The 17,778-nt window shown below is 35.3% G+C and overlaps 1 pseudogene; it reads right to left on the bottom strand.

The window, feature by feature from the left end:
- Positions 1-284: 284 nt before the first annotated feature.
- LOC137248087 (uncharacterized) lies at positions 285-4,937 on the bottom strand (annotated as a pseudogene).
- Positions 4,938-17,778: the final 12,841 nt, after the last annotated feature.

The raw sequence follows: 17,778 nt of genomic DNA, 5'->3' as shown, positions 1-17,778 counted from the left end.
TCTCAGTTTGAGATACATTTGAGAATCAGTCCATTTCTCACATTTCAAACGTTAGTTTTCAAATGCATTTAAAATAACCGTTGATAGCATTCTCAAGCTAGGCTCATTTTTAATATGGTATTTTTCTTCATTTTCAAATTGAGAATTTTTGGATTCTCAACTTTTTCTCAAACGATAATAAAGCGGAACGAAATGGAATCCAATATCTCTAGTTTAATTGTTTCTTCAGTGTTACCTACGCTGTAAAAGAAATGCCCAGTTTTAATAATAAGGGTTCTTTTTTATGAGTTTTGACAAATTTTTTAAATTTTCTTTATTCAGTTAATTCAAAAAATTATATCAATGCAAAAAATTAGTTACATACCAGTTTTTCAACCATCTTTCTATGATATTATATTCTATTATATTAAATTATACTGTAACAAATATGTATAATTTTTTATTATTTAATGTTGATAGATACGTGAATAAAAAAATTTAAATTATATTATAAAACAATTATTATTTTATGAAAATCAAAAAAATAAGCATTAAGTTCAATGTTTGTAACATTGGATGTAAAGAAACTCCCACTAGTTATACATATATTGTGAATACATTAAAATATTTCTTCATGTAGATTAAGTACACATATAGGTAAACAAAAAACTTAGGCACAAAAATTTAAGTTTGCAAAGAAAAGTGCAGATGAGGTAGAAAAGTTCCCATTAGTCACATGTATACAAGCCTAACATATTAGGTATGTTCATCTACAAAAAAATTATTACTGGAAGTTACTAGTTTCTGTCATTGCTCATAAAAAATATCAACAATTAGTAAATTCCAGTAACAATATTTTTGTAAATGAACAGGCCAATTATTTCACATAAATAAAAAAAAAAAATTTACATAAAAGGTTACAAAAAATGCATATGAGCTAGAAAAACTTCAACGGGTTACACATATAAATGTTCTTTCAATTTAGTTGAAGAAGTGAAAAGAATTTAATACAAAAATTCAAATAACATTTTTGTAGTTAAAAAATTCAACATAAATATCTTGCGTTTTTAAGAAAAAGGATACATTAAATAATAAATAAATAAATAAAATGCATCTAATAATTATTATATATAGATTATAATGTATGGCAAGCTGGTATTCTTCTGTTTTTCATATTCAACCTTTTTATTTAGCCTAGTACTAGCGTGTTGGAAGAAGTTGATTGTCGCTCGTTCAAACTCACTGTCATTGGCCACATTAGGAAATTTTAGATAAAAGGCTTCTAAATATAATCAAGGAAATAACTAAAGCCACAACATAAGATCATACGCGTAATTACGTTTCAGTGCTCCTGTTACACTTAGTGCCCTAGCTGATGTCTTTGTTTTAGTTCCTTGCCAGGAATACGATTGCGCAACATTGTCAGTTATTATTTTGCGCCAAGCCATTTTTACGAATTTAGTTGTACTTGCACAGATGATGGTCTGCAGTTCGGCCACCTGAAAAAAAATAAAGATATATAAAATAGCTGCATTTTATTGAATAGCTAAATTGTTAGGATATTCACCAAATCGTTATATTTATTCTCAGAGCTTTGAATTTTTGCTTCAAATTCGGAAAATTCTTGTACTTCTGAAAAAGGTTTTTGCGGTTAAATCTTCTTCCCTTTTACAGTTGCAGAACTAGCGCCTAATTTAGCTTCTTCCAATACCCTCTTTAGCAACTTTTGTGTTGATTGATTTTCTGAAATTATTGAATTTATAAATATGTATGAATATTACAAAAATAATTGCATGAAATAATTATATATATGGAAAGTACGCCTCGTTTCAAAATTTGCTACTGGGGTGCCACCAATGTAATTTTTTTTTTTAAGTATTAAGCAAGATATGCCAATAGGGGTATCAAATGAAAGGTATTTTAAGTCGTATACCAACTAAAATACTTTCAAGGAGGTTTATCATTATATATACACGTTTTGACTGATTTTGAGTAAGGATAAAATTCTTCATTCCAAAATTTTTGTAACTTTTCAATCAAATGTTTCACAATATTTTCGAGTATTCCATTTATTCCATACAACGTAAGGACAAAATTTAAATTTTGTATACTAAAAAGTGCATACTCGAAAATGTTATGAAAAACCTGACTAAAAATATAAAAAACATTGGGTATTCAAATTGAACATATCGCACATTAATTCAAAAAATTATAATAAATAAATAAACAAATATTACCCTTTGATAAATTTGATCTCCATTCGTCTATTTTCTTGTCTAAGGCATCAATATTCCTATTCAAATTATCCAAATCTGAAAATGATAATAGAATATTAGTATAAACAATTTCAAATAAACAATGAATAGTCAAAAACCTTACCTTGTTTGGTAACTTGGTTATCTCCAGCTGACAAAAATGTGCTGTTAAAATCCATCTACGAGTGAATAAGTGGTAAAAATAGGAATTCGTTATTTTCACAGTTATGAAACAAATTTTTTTGATATTTCATCTACAGAATGCTCAAATCGATAACTGGAAAAGTGTAAAGTGGCGCAACAATAAATATTAAAGATCGCGGGTTCGAATCGAGCTCAAGGCCTAACAATAATTATTTTATCATTATTATTGTTATGATAAATTTTTTTATGATAAATTTTTTCTTAATTGAAAAAATTATTAAATTAGAATAGAAGAAAAAATTTAGACAACTGCCAAAAAGCTCGTTGTATAGATCCATTTCGGGAACTGCTAAATTCCTTCATCGGCAACGTTTAGGCGCCGCTGCTATAACCATTCAATCATCACAGCGGTTTTTTGTTTGTCTTCATTAATCCTACTTCTATTCTGGTTCTTGCCAATTGATATTCACAACACATCTGTTGCAGAATGAATGTCAAAATTGGAGTTTTCTGATGGCAATGCTGCCATAGTGTCATATTTTATTGACACTTATTCCCCGTGCTCTGGGATGTATTAACAATTTTTGTTGTTATATCGGCCTACTGATTTGTAAGATCGCGGGATCGAATCGAGCTCAAGGCCTAACAATAATAATTTTATCATTATTATTGTTATGATAAATTTTTTCTTAATTGAAAAAATGATTAAATTAGAATAGAAGAAAGAAAAAATTTAGACAACTGCCAAAGCTCGTTGTATAGATCCATTTAGGGAACTGCTAAATTCCTTCATCGGTAACGTTTAGGCGCCGCTGATATAACCATTCAGCCATCACAGCGGTTTTTTTGTTTGTCTTCATTAATCCTACTTCTATTCTGGTTCTTGCCAATTGATATTCACAACACTGCGACATCTGTTGCAGAATGACTGCAGAGTGAAAATTGAACTTGTTTGATGGCAATGCTGCCATAGTGTCATATTTTATTGACACTTAAAAAAAAAATTTTTTTCTTTCTTCTATCCTAATTTAATAGTTTTTTCAATTAAGAAAAAATTTATCATAACAATAATAATGATAAAATAATTATTGTTAGGCCTTGAGCTCGATTCGAACCCGCGATATTACAAATCAGTAGGCCGATATAACAACAAAAATAAATATTAAAGTTTGATGACTTTATTGAGTAATAAAAAGATCATTTAAATTTGCTAGTGGAAGACCGTCAATATTTATGTTGAGGTGGACTTCAGAAGATATGAATGATTTTCTCATTAAAGAATCTGTAAGGGAATCTTCAACACCGTAGTGGAAATATTCTCCTGACCCCATTTTTTCCACTGGCGGTATCTTGGGAGTACATTTCAATGTCCTGCCATCTTTTGGAATGCCAGTAATACATTTCCGAAGTATTTCTAACAAACCATTAGTTGCATCAGTGGAAATATTAAAATGGACGGCCCATCCAGCTAGCTATTCTCGTATAACACTTTCAATTTCACTTTCTGCATCAATGTCAGATTTCGAATAGTCGCAATCCACACTTTCTGAATCACCTCGATCATAAATAACACTATTGGAAATAGAAGGGCCTTCGCCTAAGTTGGCGCCCACTCCTAAACTTTCTATTATTCCCGGTACCACTGTTGTGCCACTTTCGGTAAGCAAATTTATTATTTGCCTCACTTCACTTTTCACTCGTTTAGATTTATGCATAATGTAGTATAATATCACTTAATATTCTTAAAATTTATAAATACTTCCTTACTTTTTCACTTTATGTCCAACTTCTCTCAATAAAATCACTTGCTTATATTTCCAGCTAAAGTATGCAAATTAGAGATCGACGATTCGACATTTCAGGAATGGAACGAAATGCAAGTATATCCCAAACCATTCTCAAGTTGAAGAACAACGTTTTAGAAAAATTAGAGAGAATATTTAGGTTCAAATGATTAATAATGCAGAATATCAAACTGAGAATTAATGTTTTCTCAAACATTTGAGAGAAAAAAGATTTTCAAGTATGTCTCAAATTATTCTCAAGTTGAAGATCGACGTTTGAGAAAAAGTCGAGAAAATATTTTGTTTCAAATGATATATAATGTTGAATATCAAACTGAGAATCAATGTTTTTCTCAAACATTTGAGATTTTTGGTTTCAGTGTTTGTTGGGAAGTCATAGACCGGTCGAGTCATTATTGTGTGTGCGAAAAACTCTTCTTCGTCCATACTTTTAACCCTCAAAAAAGTTTTTCGGTGATATCGTGCCGATTAGCATTGATGGGGCGGGAATGCCATCGTCTTTTTATCTCCAAGTTCCTTCTTTTTGTGTATAATGCCATTATGTTGATGAACAAATTGTCGATTTCTTCATCACTGCTTATTTTAGGTTAAACTTGATATTCATATAAAAACAAATCAGTGAAAGTTATTATTTTATTCTCACATTGTTAATTTCATTATAAAATTATTCAAAATATATCAAAAATTCAACATCAATAACAATTGTTAATGTAAACAAAAACTTCGCTTTTTTAATGGCCGCAGCTATCAGCTAGTTATGGTATCAATAATCGATGAAAATAGATATGGTTAAGTATAAATCATGGTGGAATAACCAGGTGAAGTACGCCGTCAATTGTCTCGCTCTAAATTCTTCTTTGTTCTGTCATTCGGCTACCTGAAAATTTTTCAACGATGTTGTACCCCCGAACAGTGTGGTTTTTCGTTGAAGGTGTTGCTTTTATGAGAATTGTTCATGTGAGTCTGGGGAATTTTCGGTAAATATGGAAAAAAAAGTTGTGTATTGCAACATTTAATATTCTTTTGACATTTTGCTTTAATTTTCGTAAGAAATAATTCGTTATTATTTAAATTTCCGCGATTTATTTTTGAATATGCCAAAGCGAGCTGTGTATTGTGTAAAAGGACGTGGACGGCGGAGGGTTTTAGCCTCCTGTGGAGGAGAATAGGCTGAAATTATGGAGCGAAAGCAGCGGCGTTACGCTGAAGCATGCATTTGCTGAAAGCGATTTTAGGCAAACAACGAATCCAGCAAAACGTGTGCTCACCAAAGAAGCAGTTCCAATGGCTGTGAAATTTTTATCATGTTCGGATTATGCAAATGAAAGCCCTTTTGAAAAAGATAACAAGGTAACGCGGGCTAGGTAAACTCTTTCAGCATACGTTTCACACATTTTTGTAAAGTGACCACCATAATATGAAATAATAATGTAAGTTTACAAACAGCGATGGTTACTAGGACATGTTTCTGAATTTCACTTCTTCATCAGCTAGCTTTTCGGGAGCTGAGCGTTGAACTCGAATCTCCAACATTCATATCAGTGTAAGCCTTTAGCTGCTAAGCCATATGAATGTCCCGTTGTTCGCTGTACAATTGGTCTCTAAGAGTTGCCTTTTTGTTTATATTCCTTTTGATCACCATGTAGGCACATACACTCTGTATGTAGTTTATTCCTAACGGTGTGGATATGATTTTTTAGGCGCGCTTTTGAAAGCTTATACTATTTTCACACAGACGGCTTATTGAATAATAAAGGCAATTTTCTACATTAAGACGCTTATTGAGCTCAATCTTCCCTACAAAATTCGAATCTATTATTATTCCATTAGTAGCTAATCGAATGCCTATTGAAGTCAAAAGCACAATGCAACTCTGTTGTCAACGTTCCGCTTCCGTTTCTTAGTTTTTGGTGTGTTCAGTGCTTAAAAATGTCATTTGTCAAAGCAAATGTCATTGTCTGCATGGCGGAACGATACAAGGTGGCCGCATCGAACAGCTGATTTTAACCTTTTTTATTTGATTTGATACATCAACTACCGGCGCAGTAAGATTTTGACATTTGTCCATCGAATTTACAAGTACATGGAATTTTTTTGGTTTGTAGGTATGTCACCATGCTCCCACCTTGTGTCGTTCCGCCAAGATTGTCTGTCTCATCCTTCGTACTAATCGAGCAGTTACTTCTGTGTGAAAGCAAAAAATTTACGATTTCATTAGCAGGTGAAATGAGATCATTAAGTTTCTGTGTGAAAACAGTATTAGTAACATTTGTTCGGAATTTTACAGTATTTGTTTTTAATACTTCCGCTGTTACTATTATATCAATATGATCATATGTATTTAATTAGCGAGCTTTTCTCATATTGCTTTATACAATGGTTTTTGTAATTGATATTAGAGAAAAATTGTAAGTTTACAAACGGCGATGGTAACTAGGACATGTTTCTGAATTTCACTTCTTCATCAGCTAACTTTTCGGGAGCTGAGCGTTGAACTCGAATCTCGAACATTCATATCAGTGCAAGCCTTTAGCTGCTAAGCCATATGAATGTCCCGTTGTTCGCTGTACAATTGGTCTCTAAGAGTTGCCTTTTTTTTATACTCAGTTGAGCAGAGCTCACAGAGTATATTAACTTTGATTGGATAACGGTTGGTTGTACAGGTATAAAGGAATCGAGATAGATATAGACTTCCATATATCAAAATCATCAGTATCGAAAAAAAATTCGATTGAGCCATGTACATCCGTCCGTCCGTCCGTCCGTCTGTCTGTTAACACGATAACTTGAGTAAATTTGAGGTATATTGATGAAATTTGGTAGGTAGGTTCCTGGGCACTCATCTCAGATTGCTATTTAAAATGAACGATATCGGACAATAACCACGCCCACTTTTTCGATATCGAAAATTTCGAAAAATCGAAAAAGTGCGATAATTCATTACCAAATACGGATTAAGCGATGAAACTTAGTAGGTGAGTTGAACTTATGACGCGGAACTGAAAACTAAGAAAATTTCGGACAATGGGCGTGGCACCGCCCACTTTTAAAAGAAGGTAATTTTGAAGTTTTGCAAGCTGTAATTTGGCAGTCGTTGAAGATATCATGATGAAATTTGGCAGAAACGTTACTTGTATTACTATATGTCTGCTTAATAAAAATTAGCAAAATCGGAGAACGACCACGCCCACTTTTGAAAAAAATTTTTTTGTAATTCAAATTTTAAAATAAAAGTTAATATCTTTACAGTATATAAGTAAATTATGTCAACATTCAACTCCAGTAATGATATGGTGCAACAAAATACAAAAATAAAAGAAAATTTCAAAATGGGCGTGGCTCCGCCCTTTTTCATTTAATTTGTCTAGGATACTTTTAATGCCATAAGTCGAACAAAAATTTACCAACCCTTGTGAAATTTGGTTAGAGCATAGCTTCTATGGCGATAACTCTTTTCTGCGAAAATGGGCGAAATCGGTTGAAGCCACGCCCAGTTTTTATACACAGTCGACCGTCTGTCCTCCCGCTCGGCCGTTAACACGATACCTTGAGCAAAAATCGATATATCTTTACTAAACTCAGTTCACGTACTTATCTGAACTCACTTTATATTGGTGTAAAAAATGGCCGGAATCCTAGTAAGACCACGCCCACTTTTTCGATACCGAAAATTACGAAAAATGAAAAAAATTCCATAATTATATACCAAATACGAAAAAAGGGATGAAACATGGTAATTGTATTGGTCTATTGACGCAAAATATAACTTTAGAAAAAAACTTGGTAAAATGGGTGTGACACCTACCATATTAAGTAGAAGAAAATGAAAAAGTTTTGCAGGGAGAAATCAAAAGCCCTTGGGATCTTGGAAGGAATACTGTTCGTGGTATTAAATATATAAATAAATTAGCGGTACCCGACAGATGATGTTCTGGATCACCCTGGTCCCCATTTTGGTCGATATCTCGAAAACGCCTTCACATATACAACTATGGGCCACTCCCTTTTAAAACCCTCATTAATACCTTTAATTTGATACCCATATCGTACAAACACATTCTAGGGTCCACCCTGGTCCACGTTTATGGCGATATCTCGAAAAGGCGTACACATATAGAACTAAGGTCCACTCCCTTTTAAAATACTCATTAACACCTTTCATTTGATACCCATATCGTACAAAAAAATTCTAGAGTAACCCCTGGTCCACCTTTATGGCGATATCTCGAAAAGGCGTCCACCTATAGAACTAAGGCCCACGCCCTTTTAAAATACTCATTAACACCTTTCATTTGATACCCATATTGTACAAACGCATTCTAGAGTCACCCCTGGTCCACGTTTATGGCGATATCCCGAAAAGGCGTCCACCCATAGAACTAAGGCCCACTCCCTTTTAAAACACTTATTAACACCTTTCGTTTGATACCCATATTGTACAAACGCATTCTAGGGTCACCCCTGGTCCACGTTTATGGCGATATCTCGTAAAGGCGTCCACATATAGAACTAAGGCCCACGCCCTTTTAAAATACTCATTAACACCTTTCATTTGATACCCATATCGTACAAACAAATTCTAGAGTCACCCCTGGTCCACCTTTATGGCGATATCTCGAAAAGGCGTCCACCTATAGAACTAAGGCCCACGCCCTTTTAAAATACTCATTAACACCTTTAATTTGACACCCATATCGTTCAAACACATTCTAGAGTCACCCCTGGTCCACGTTTATGGCGATATCTCCAAAAGGCGTCCACATATAGAACTAAGGCCCACTCCATTTTAAAATACTCATTAACACTTTCATTTGATACCCATATCGTACAAACAAATTCTAGAGTCACCCCTGGTCCACCTTTATGGCGATATCTCGAAAAGGCGTCCACCTATAGAACTAAGGCCCACGCCCTTTTAAAATACTCATTAACACCTTTCGTTTGATACCCATATCGTACAAACACATTCTAGAGTCACCCCTGGTCCACGTTTATGGCGATATCTCGAAAAGGCGTCCACATATAGAACTAAGGCCCACTCCGTTTTAAAATACTCATTAACACCTTTCATTTGATACCCATATCGTACAAAAAATTCTAGAGTCACCCCTGGCCCACCTTTATGGCGATATCTCGAAAAGGCATCCACCTATAGAACTAAAGCCAACTCCCTTTTAAAACACTCATTAACACCTTTCATTTGATACCCATATTGTACAAACAAATTCTAGAGTCACCCCTGGTCCACCTTTATGGCGATATCTCAAAAAGGCGTCCACCTATAGAACTAAGGCCCACGCCCTTTTAAAATACTCATTAACACCTTTAATTGGATACCCATATTGTACAAACGCATTCTAGAGTCACCCCTGGTCCACGTTTATGGCGATATCCCGAAAAGGCGTCCAAATATAGAACTAAGGCCCACTACTTTTTAAAACACTTATTAACACCTTTCGTTTGATACCCATATCGGACAAACACATTCTAGAGTCACCCCTGGTCCACGTTTATGGCGATATCTCGAAAAGGCGTCCACATATAGAACTAAAACCCACTCCTTTTTAAAATACTCATTAACACCTTTCATTTGATACCCGTATCGTACAAACAAATTCTAGAGTCACCCCTGGTCCACCTTTATTGCGATATCTCGAAAAGGCGTCCACCTATAGAACTAAGGCCCACGCCCTTTTAAAATACTCATTAACACCTTTCATTTGATACCCATATCGTACAAACAAATTCTAGAGTCACCCCTGGTCCACCTTTATGGCGATATCTCGAAAAGGCGTCCACCTATAGAACTAAGGCCCACGCCCTTTTAAAATACTCATTAACACCTTTCATTGGATACCCATATTGAACAAACGCATTCTAGAGTCACCGCTGGTCCACGTTTATGGCGATATCCCGAAAAGGCGTCCACCCATAGAACTAAGGCCCACTCCTTTTTAAAATGTTCATTAACACCTTTCTTTTGATACCCATATCGTACAAACAAATTCTAGAGTCACCCCTGGTCCACTTTTATGGCGATATCTCGAAAAGGCGTCCACCTATAGAACTAAGGCCCACGCCCTTTTAAAATACTCATTAACACCTTTCATTTGATACCCATATCGTACAAGCAAATTCTAGAGTCACCCCTGGTCCACCTTTATGGCGATATCTCGAAAAGGCGTCCACCTATAGAACTAAGGCCCACGCCCTTTTAAAATACTCATTAACACCTTTCATTTGATACCCATATCGTACAAACAAATTCTAGAGTCACCGCTGGTCCACCTTTATGGCGATATCTCGAAAAGGCGTCCACCTATAGAACTAAGGCCCACGCCCTTTTAAAATACTCATTAACACCTTTCATTTGATACCCATATTGTACAAACGCATTCTAGAGTCACCGCTGGTCCACGTTTATGGCGATATCCCGAAAAGGCGTCCACCCATAGAACTAAGGCCCACTCCTTTTTAAAATACTCATTAACACCTTTCTTTTGATACCCATATCGTACAAACAAATTCTAGAGTCACCCCTGGTCCACCTTTATGGCGATATCTCAAAAAGGCGTCCACGTATAGAACTAAGGCCCACGCCCTTTTAAAATACTCATTAACACCTTTAATTGGATAACCATATTGTACAAACGCATTCTAGAGTCACCCCTGGTCCACGTTTATGGCGATATCCCGAAAAGGCGTCCACCCATAGAACTAAGGCCCACTCCTTTTTAAAACACTTATTAACACCTTTCGTTTGATACCCATATCGGACAAACACATTCTAGAGTCACCCCTGGTCCACGTTTATGGCGATATCTCGAAAAGGCGTCCACATATAGAACTAAAACCCACTCCTTTTTAAAATACTCATTAACACCTTTCATTTGATACCCGTATCGTACAAACAAATTCTAGAGTCACCCCTGGTGCACCTTTATGGCGATATCTCGAAAAGGCGTCCACCTATAGAACTAAGGCCCACGCCCTTTTAAAATACTCATTAGCACCTTTCATTGGATACCCATATTGTACAAACGCATTCTAGAGTCACCCCTGGTCCACGTTTATGGCGATATCCCGAAAAGGCATCCACCCATAGAACTAAGGCCCACTCCCTTTTAAAACACATATTAACACCTTTCGTTTGATACCCATATCGTACAAACACATTCTAGAGTCACCCCTGGGCCATGTTTATGGCGATATCTCGAAAAGGCGTCCGCATATAGAACTAAGGCCCACTCCTTTTTAAAATACTCATTAACACCTTTCATTTGATACCCATATCGTATAAACAAATTCTACAGTCACCCCTGGTCCATCTTTATGGCGATATCTCGAAAAGGCGTCCACCTATAGAACTTAGGCCCACTCCCTTTTAAAATTATCATTAACACATTTCATTTGATACCCATATCGTACAAACAAATTCTAGAGACAGGCCTGGTCCACCTTTATGGCGATATTCCTAAATGGCGTCCATCTATAGAACTATGGCCCACTTCCTCTTAAAATACTCTTTAATACCTTCCATTTAATACACATGTCATACAAACACATTCCAGGGTTACCCTAGGTTCTTTTTACAACATAGTGATTTTCCCTTACTTTGTCTCCACAGCTCTCAACTGAGTATGTAATGTTCGGTTACACCCGAACTTAGCCTTCCTTACTTGTTTTATATTCCTTTTGATCACCATGTAGGCACATACACTCTGTATGTAGTTTATTCCTAACGGTGTGGATATGATTTTTTAGGCGCGCTTTTGAAAGCTTAGTAACATTTGTTCGGATTTTTACATTATTTGTTTTTAATACTTCCGCTGTTACTATTATATCAATATGATCATATGTATTTAATTAGCGGGCTTTGCTTATGTTGCTTTATACAATGGTTTTTGTAATTGATATTAGAGAAAAATTGTAAGTTTACAAACGGCGATGGTTACTAGGACATGTTTCTGAATTTCACTTCTTTATCAGCTAGCTTTTCGGGAGCTGAGCGTTGAACTCGAATCTCCAACATTCATATCAGTGCAAGCCTTTAGCTGCTAAGCCATATGAATGTCCCGTTGTTCGCTGTACAATTGGTCTCTAAGAGTTGCCTTTTTGTTTATATTCCTTTTGACCACCATGTACACACTCTGTATGTAGTTTATTCCTAACGGTGTGGATATGATTTTTTAGGCGCGCTTTTGAAAGCTTAGTAACATTTGTTCGGATTTTTACAGTATTTGTTTTTAATACTTTCGCTGTTACTATTATATCAATATGATCATATGTATTTAATTAGCGAGCTTTGCTCATATTGCTTTATACAATGGTTTTTGTAATTGATATTAGAGAAAAATTGTAAGTTTACAAACGGCGATGGTTACTAGGACATGTTTCTGAATTTCACTTCTTCATCAGCTAGCTTTTCGGGAGCTGAGCGTAGAACTCGAATCTCCAACATTCATATCAGTGCAAGCCTTTAGCTGCTAAGCCATATGAATGTCCCGTTGTTCGCTGTACAATTGGTCTCTAAGAGTTGCCTTTTTGTTTATATTCTTTTTGATCACCATGTAGGCACATACACTCTGTATGTAGTTTATTCCTAACGGTGTGGATATGATTTTTTAGGCGCGCTGTTGAAAGCTTAGTAACATTTGTTCCGATTTTTACAGTATTTGTTTTTAATACTTCCGCTGTTACTATTATATCAATGTGATCATATGTATTTAATTAGCGAGCTTTGCTCATATTGCTTTATACAATGATTTTTGTAATTGATATTAGAGAAAAATTGTAAGTTTACAAACGGCGATGGTTACTAGGACATGTTTCTGAATTTCACTTCTTCATCAGCTAGCTTTTCGGGAGCTGAGCGTTGAACTCGAATCTCCAACATTCATATCAGTGCAAGCCTTTAGCTGCTAAGCCATATCAATGTCCCGTTGTTCGCTGTACAATTGGTCTCTAAGAGTTGCCTTTTTGTTTATATTCCTTTTGATCACCATGTAGGCACATATACTCTGTATGTAGTTCATTCCTAATCCTAACGGTGTGGATATGATTTTTTAGGCGCGCTTTTGAAAGCTTAGTAACATTTGTTCGGCTTTTTACAGTATTTGTTTTTAATACTTCCGCTGTTACTATTATATCAATATGATCATATGTATTTAATTAGCGAGCTTTGCTCATATTGCTTTATACAATGGTTTTTGTAATTGATATTAGAGAAAAATTGTAAGTTTACAAACGGCGAACAAATGTTACTAAGCTTTCAAAAGCGCGCCTAAAAAATCATATCCACACCGTTAGGAATAAACTACATACAGAGTGTATGTGCCTACATGGTGATCAAAAGGAATATAAACAAAAAGGCAACTCTTAGAGACCAATTGTACAGCGAACAACGGGACATTCATATGGCTTAGCAGCTAAAGGCTTGCACTGATATGAATGTTGGAGATTCGAGTTCAACGCTCAGCTCCCGAAAAGCTAGCTGATGAAGAAGTGAAATTCAGAAACATGTCCTAGTAACCATCGCCGTTTGTAAACTTACAGTTTTACTCCAATATCAATTACAAAAACCATTGTATAAAGCAATATGAGCAAAGCTCGCTAATTAAATACATATGATCATATTGATATAATAGTAACAGCGGAAGTATTAAAAACAAATACTGTAAAAATCCGAACAAATGTTACTAAGCTTTCAAAAGCGCGCCTTAAAAATCATATCCACACCGTTAGGAATAAACTACATACAGAGTGTATGTGCCTACATGGTGATCAAAAGGAATATGAACAAAGAGGCAACTCTTAGAGACCAATTGTACAGCGAACAACGGGACATTCATATGGCTTAGCAGCTAAAGGCTTGCACTGATATGAATGTTGGAGATTCGAGTTCAACGCTCAGCTCCCGAAAAGCTAGCTGATGAAGAAGTGAAATTCAGAAACATGTCCTAGTAAACATCGCCGTTTGTAAACTTACAATTTTTATCTAATATAAATTACAAAAACCATTGTATAAAGCAATATGAGCAAAGCTCGCTAATTAAATACATATGATCATATTGATATAATAGTAACAGCTTAAGTATTAAAAACAAATACTGTAAAATCCGAACAAATGTTACTAAGCTTTCAAAAGCGCACTTAAAAAATCATATCCACACCGTTAGGAATAAACTACATACAGAGTGTATGTGCCTACATGGTGATCAAAAGGAATATAAACAAAAAGGCAACTCTTAGAGACCAATTGTACAGCGAACAACGGGACATTCATATGGCTTAGCAGCTAAAGGATTGCACTTATATGAATGCTGGAGATTCGAGTTCAACCCTCAGCTCCCGAAAAGCTAGCTGATGAAGAAGTGAAATTCAGAAACATGTCCTAGTAACCATCACCGTTTGTAAACTTACAATTTTTCTCTAATATCAATTACAAAAACCATTGTATAAAGCAATATGAGCAAAGCTCGCTAATTAAATACATATGATCATATTGATATAATATGATCATATTGATATAATAGTACAGCGGAAGTATTAAAAACAAATACTGTAAAAATCCGAACAAATGTTACTAAGCTTTCAAAAGCGCGTCTAAAAAATCACATCCACACCGTTAGGAATAAACTACATACAGAGTGTATGTGCCTGCATGGTGATCAAAAGGAATATAAACAAAAAGGCAACTCTTAGAGACCAATTGTACAGCGAACAACGGAACATTCATATGGCTTAGCAGCTAAAGGCTTGCACTGATATGAATGTTGGAGATTCGAGTTCAACGCTCAGCTCCCGAAAAGCTAGCTGATGAAGAAGTGAAATTCAGAAACATGTCCTAGTAACCATCGCCGTTTGTAAACTTACCATTTTTCTCTAATATCAATTACAAAAACCATTGTATAAAGCAATATGAGCAAAGCTCGCTAATTAAATACATATGATCATATTGATATAATAGTAACAGCGGAAGTATTAAAAGCAAATACTGTAAAATCCGAACAAATGTTACTAAGCTTTCAAAAGCGCGCCTAAAAAATCATATCCACACCGTTAGGAATAAACTACATACAGAGTGTATGTGCCTTCATGGTGATCAAAAGGATTATAAACAAAAAGGCAACTCTTAGAGACCAATTGTACAGCGAACAACGGGACATTCATATGGCTTAGCAGCTAAAGGCTTGCACTGATATGAATGTTGGAGATTCGAGTTCAACGCTCAGCTCCCGAAAAGCTAGCTGATGAAGAAGTGAAATTCAGAAACATGTCCTAGTAACCATCGCCGTTTGTAAACTTACAGTTTTACTCCAATATCAATTACAAAAACCATTGTATAAAGCAATATGAGCAAAGCTCGCTAATTAAATACATATGATCATATTGATATAATAGTAACAGCGGAAGTATTAAAAACAAATACTGTAAAAATCCGAACAAATGTTACTAAGCTTTCAAAAGCGCGCCTAAAAAATCATATCCACACCGTTAGGAATAAACTACATACAGAGTGTATGTGCCTACATGGTGATCAAAAGGAATATGAACAAAGAGGCAACTCTTAGAGACCAATTGTACAGCGAACAACGGGACATTCATATGGCTTAGCAGCTAAAGGCTTGCACTGATATGAATGTTGGAGATTCGAGGTCAACGCTCAGCTCCCGAAAAGCTAGCTGATGAAGAAGTGAAATTCAGAAACATGTCCTAGTAACCATCGCCGTTTGTAAACTTACAATTTTTATCTAATATAAATTACAAAAACCATTGTATAAAGCAATATGAGCAAAGCTCGCTAATTAAATACATATGATCATATTGATATAATAGTAACAGCGGAAGTATTAAAAACAAATACTGTAAAATCCGAACAAATGTTACTAAGCTTTTAAAAGCGCACCTAAAAAATCATATCCACACCGTTAGGAATAAACTACATACAGAGTGTATGTGCCTACATGGTGATCAAAAGGAATATAAACAAAAAGGCAACTCTTAGAGACCAATTGTACAGCGAACAACGGGACATTCATATGGCTTAGCAGCTAAAGGCTTGCACTGATATGAATGCTGGAGATTCGAGTTCAACCCTCAGCTCCCGAAAAGCTAGCTGATGAAAAAGTGAAATTCAGAAACATATCCTAGTAACCATCGCCGTTTGTAAACTTACAATTTTTCTCTAATATCAATTACAAAAACCATTGTATAAAGCAATATGAGCAAAGCTCGCTAATTAAATACATATGATCATATTGATATAATAGTAACAGCGGAAGTATTAAAAACAAATACTGTTAAAATCCGAACAAATGTTACTAAGCTTTCAAAAGCGCGCCTAAAAAATCGTATCCACACCGTTAGGAATAAACTACATACAGAGTGTATGTGCCTACATGGTTATCAAAAGGAATATAAACAAAAAGGCAACTCTTAGAGACCAATTGTACAGCGAACAACGGGACATTCATATGGCTTAGCAGCTAAAGGCTTGCACTGATATGAATGTTGGAGATTCGAGTTCAACGCTCAGCTCCCGAAAAGCTAGCTGATGAAGAAGTGAAATTCAGAAACATGTCCTAGTAACCATCACCGTTTGTAAACTTACAATTTTTCTCTAATATCAATTACAAAAACCATTGTATAAAGCAATATGAGCAAAGCTCGCTAATTAAATACATATGATCATATTGATATAATAGTACAGCGGAAGTATTAAAAACAAATACTGTAAAAATCCGAACAAATGTTACTAAGCTTTCAAAAGCGCGCCTAAAAAATCACATCCACACCGTTAGGAATAAACTACATACAGAGTGTATGTGCCTACATGGTGATCAAAAGGAATATAAACAAAAAGGCAACTGTTAGAGACCAATTGTACAGCGAACAACGGGACATTCATATGGCTTAGCAGCTAAAGGCTTGCACTGATATGAATGTTGGAGATTCGAGTTCAACGCTCAGCTCCCGAAAAGCTAGCTGATGAAGAAGTGAAATTCAGAAACATGTCCTAGTAACCATCGCCATTTGTAAACTTACAATTTTTCTCTAATATCAATTACAAAAACCATTGCATAAAGCAATATGGGCAAAGCTCGCTAATTAAATACATATGAAATAATAATGTTTTACACATATGCATTTAGGGGCGGGCTCACGATTCCTAGTGTGGGACGTGAAATTAAAATAAATAAATGAATCAACAAAGACAGATCCACAAACAAACTTAACATTAATACTACTCCAAAAGTCCCAATGTGATAGAACCACTTGATTTAAGCACGTATGCCTCCACAATAAAACTCTACACATACACAAAAGAATATTTGGGCTTTCTAAAAAATTTATGGAATTTTCCAGTTGTAATATTCCAACAGATTTGCTTGCTCAAATTGCCACACTAAAGTTGCAATTACAAAATTTGGAGTGCGAAATTGTACAGCGAACAACGGGACATTCATATGGCTTAGCAGCTAAAGGCTTGCACTGATATGAATGTTGGAGATTCGAGTTCAACGCTCAGCTCCCGAAAAGCTAGCTGATGAAGAAGTGAAATTCAGAAACATGTCCTAGTAACCATCGCCGTT

This window comes from Eurosta solidaginis, chromosome 4 (genome assembly GCF_040869045.1).
Source record: "Eurosta solidaginis isolate ZX-2024a chromosome 4, ASM4086904v1, whole genome shotgun sequence".
Lineage (NCBI taxonomy): Eukaryota > Metazoa > Arthropoda > Insecta > Diptera > Tephritidae > Eurosta > Eurosta solidaginis.
Note: the sequence above shows the minus strand (reverse complement) of the source record. Positions and strands in the feature narration are given on the sequence as shown.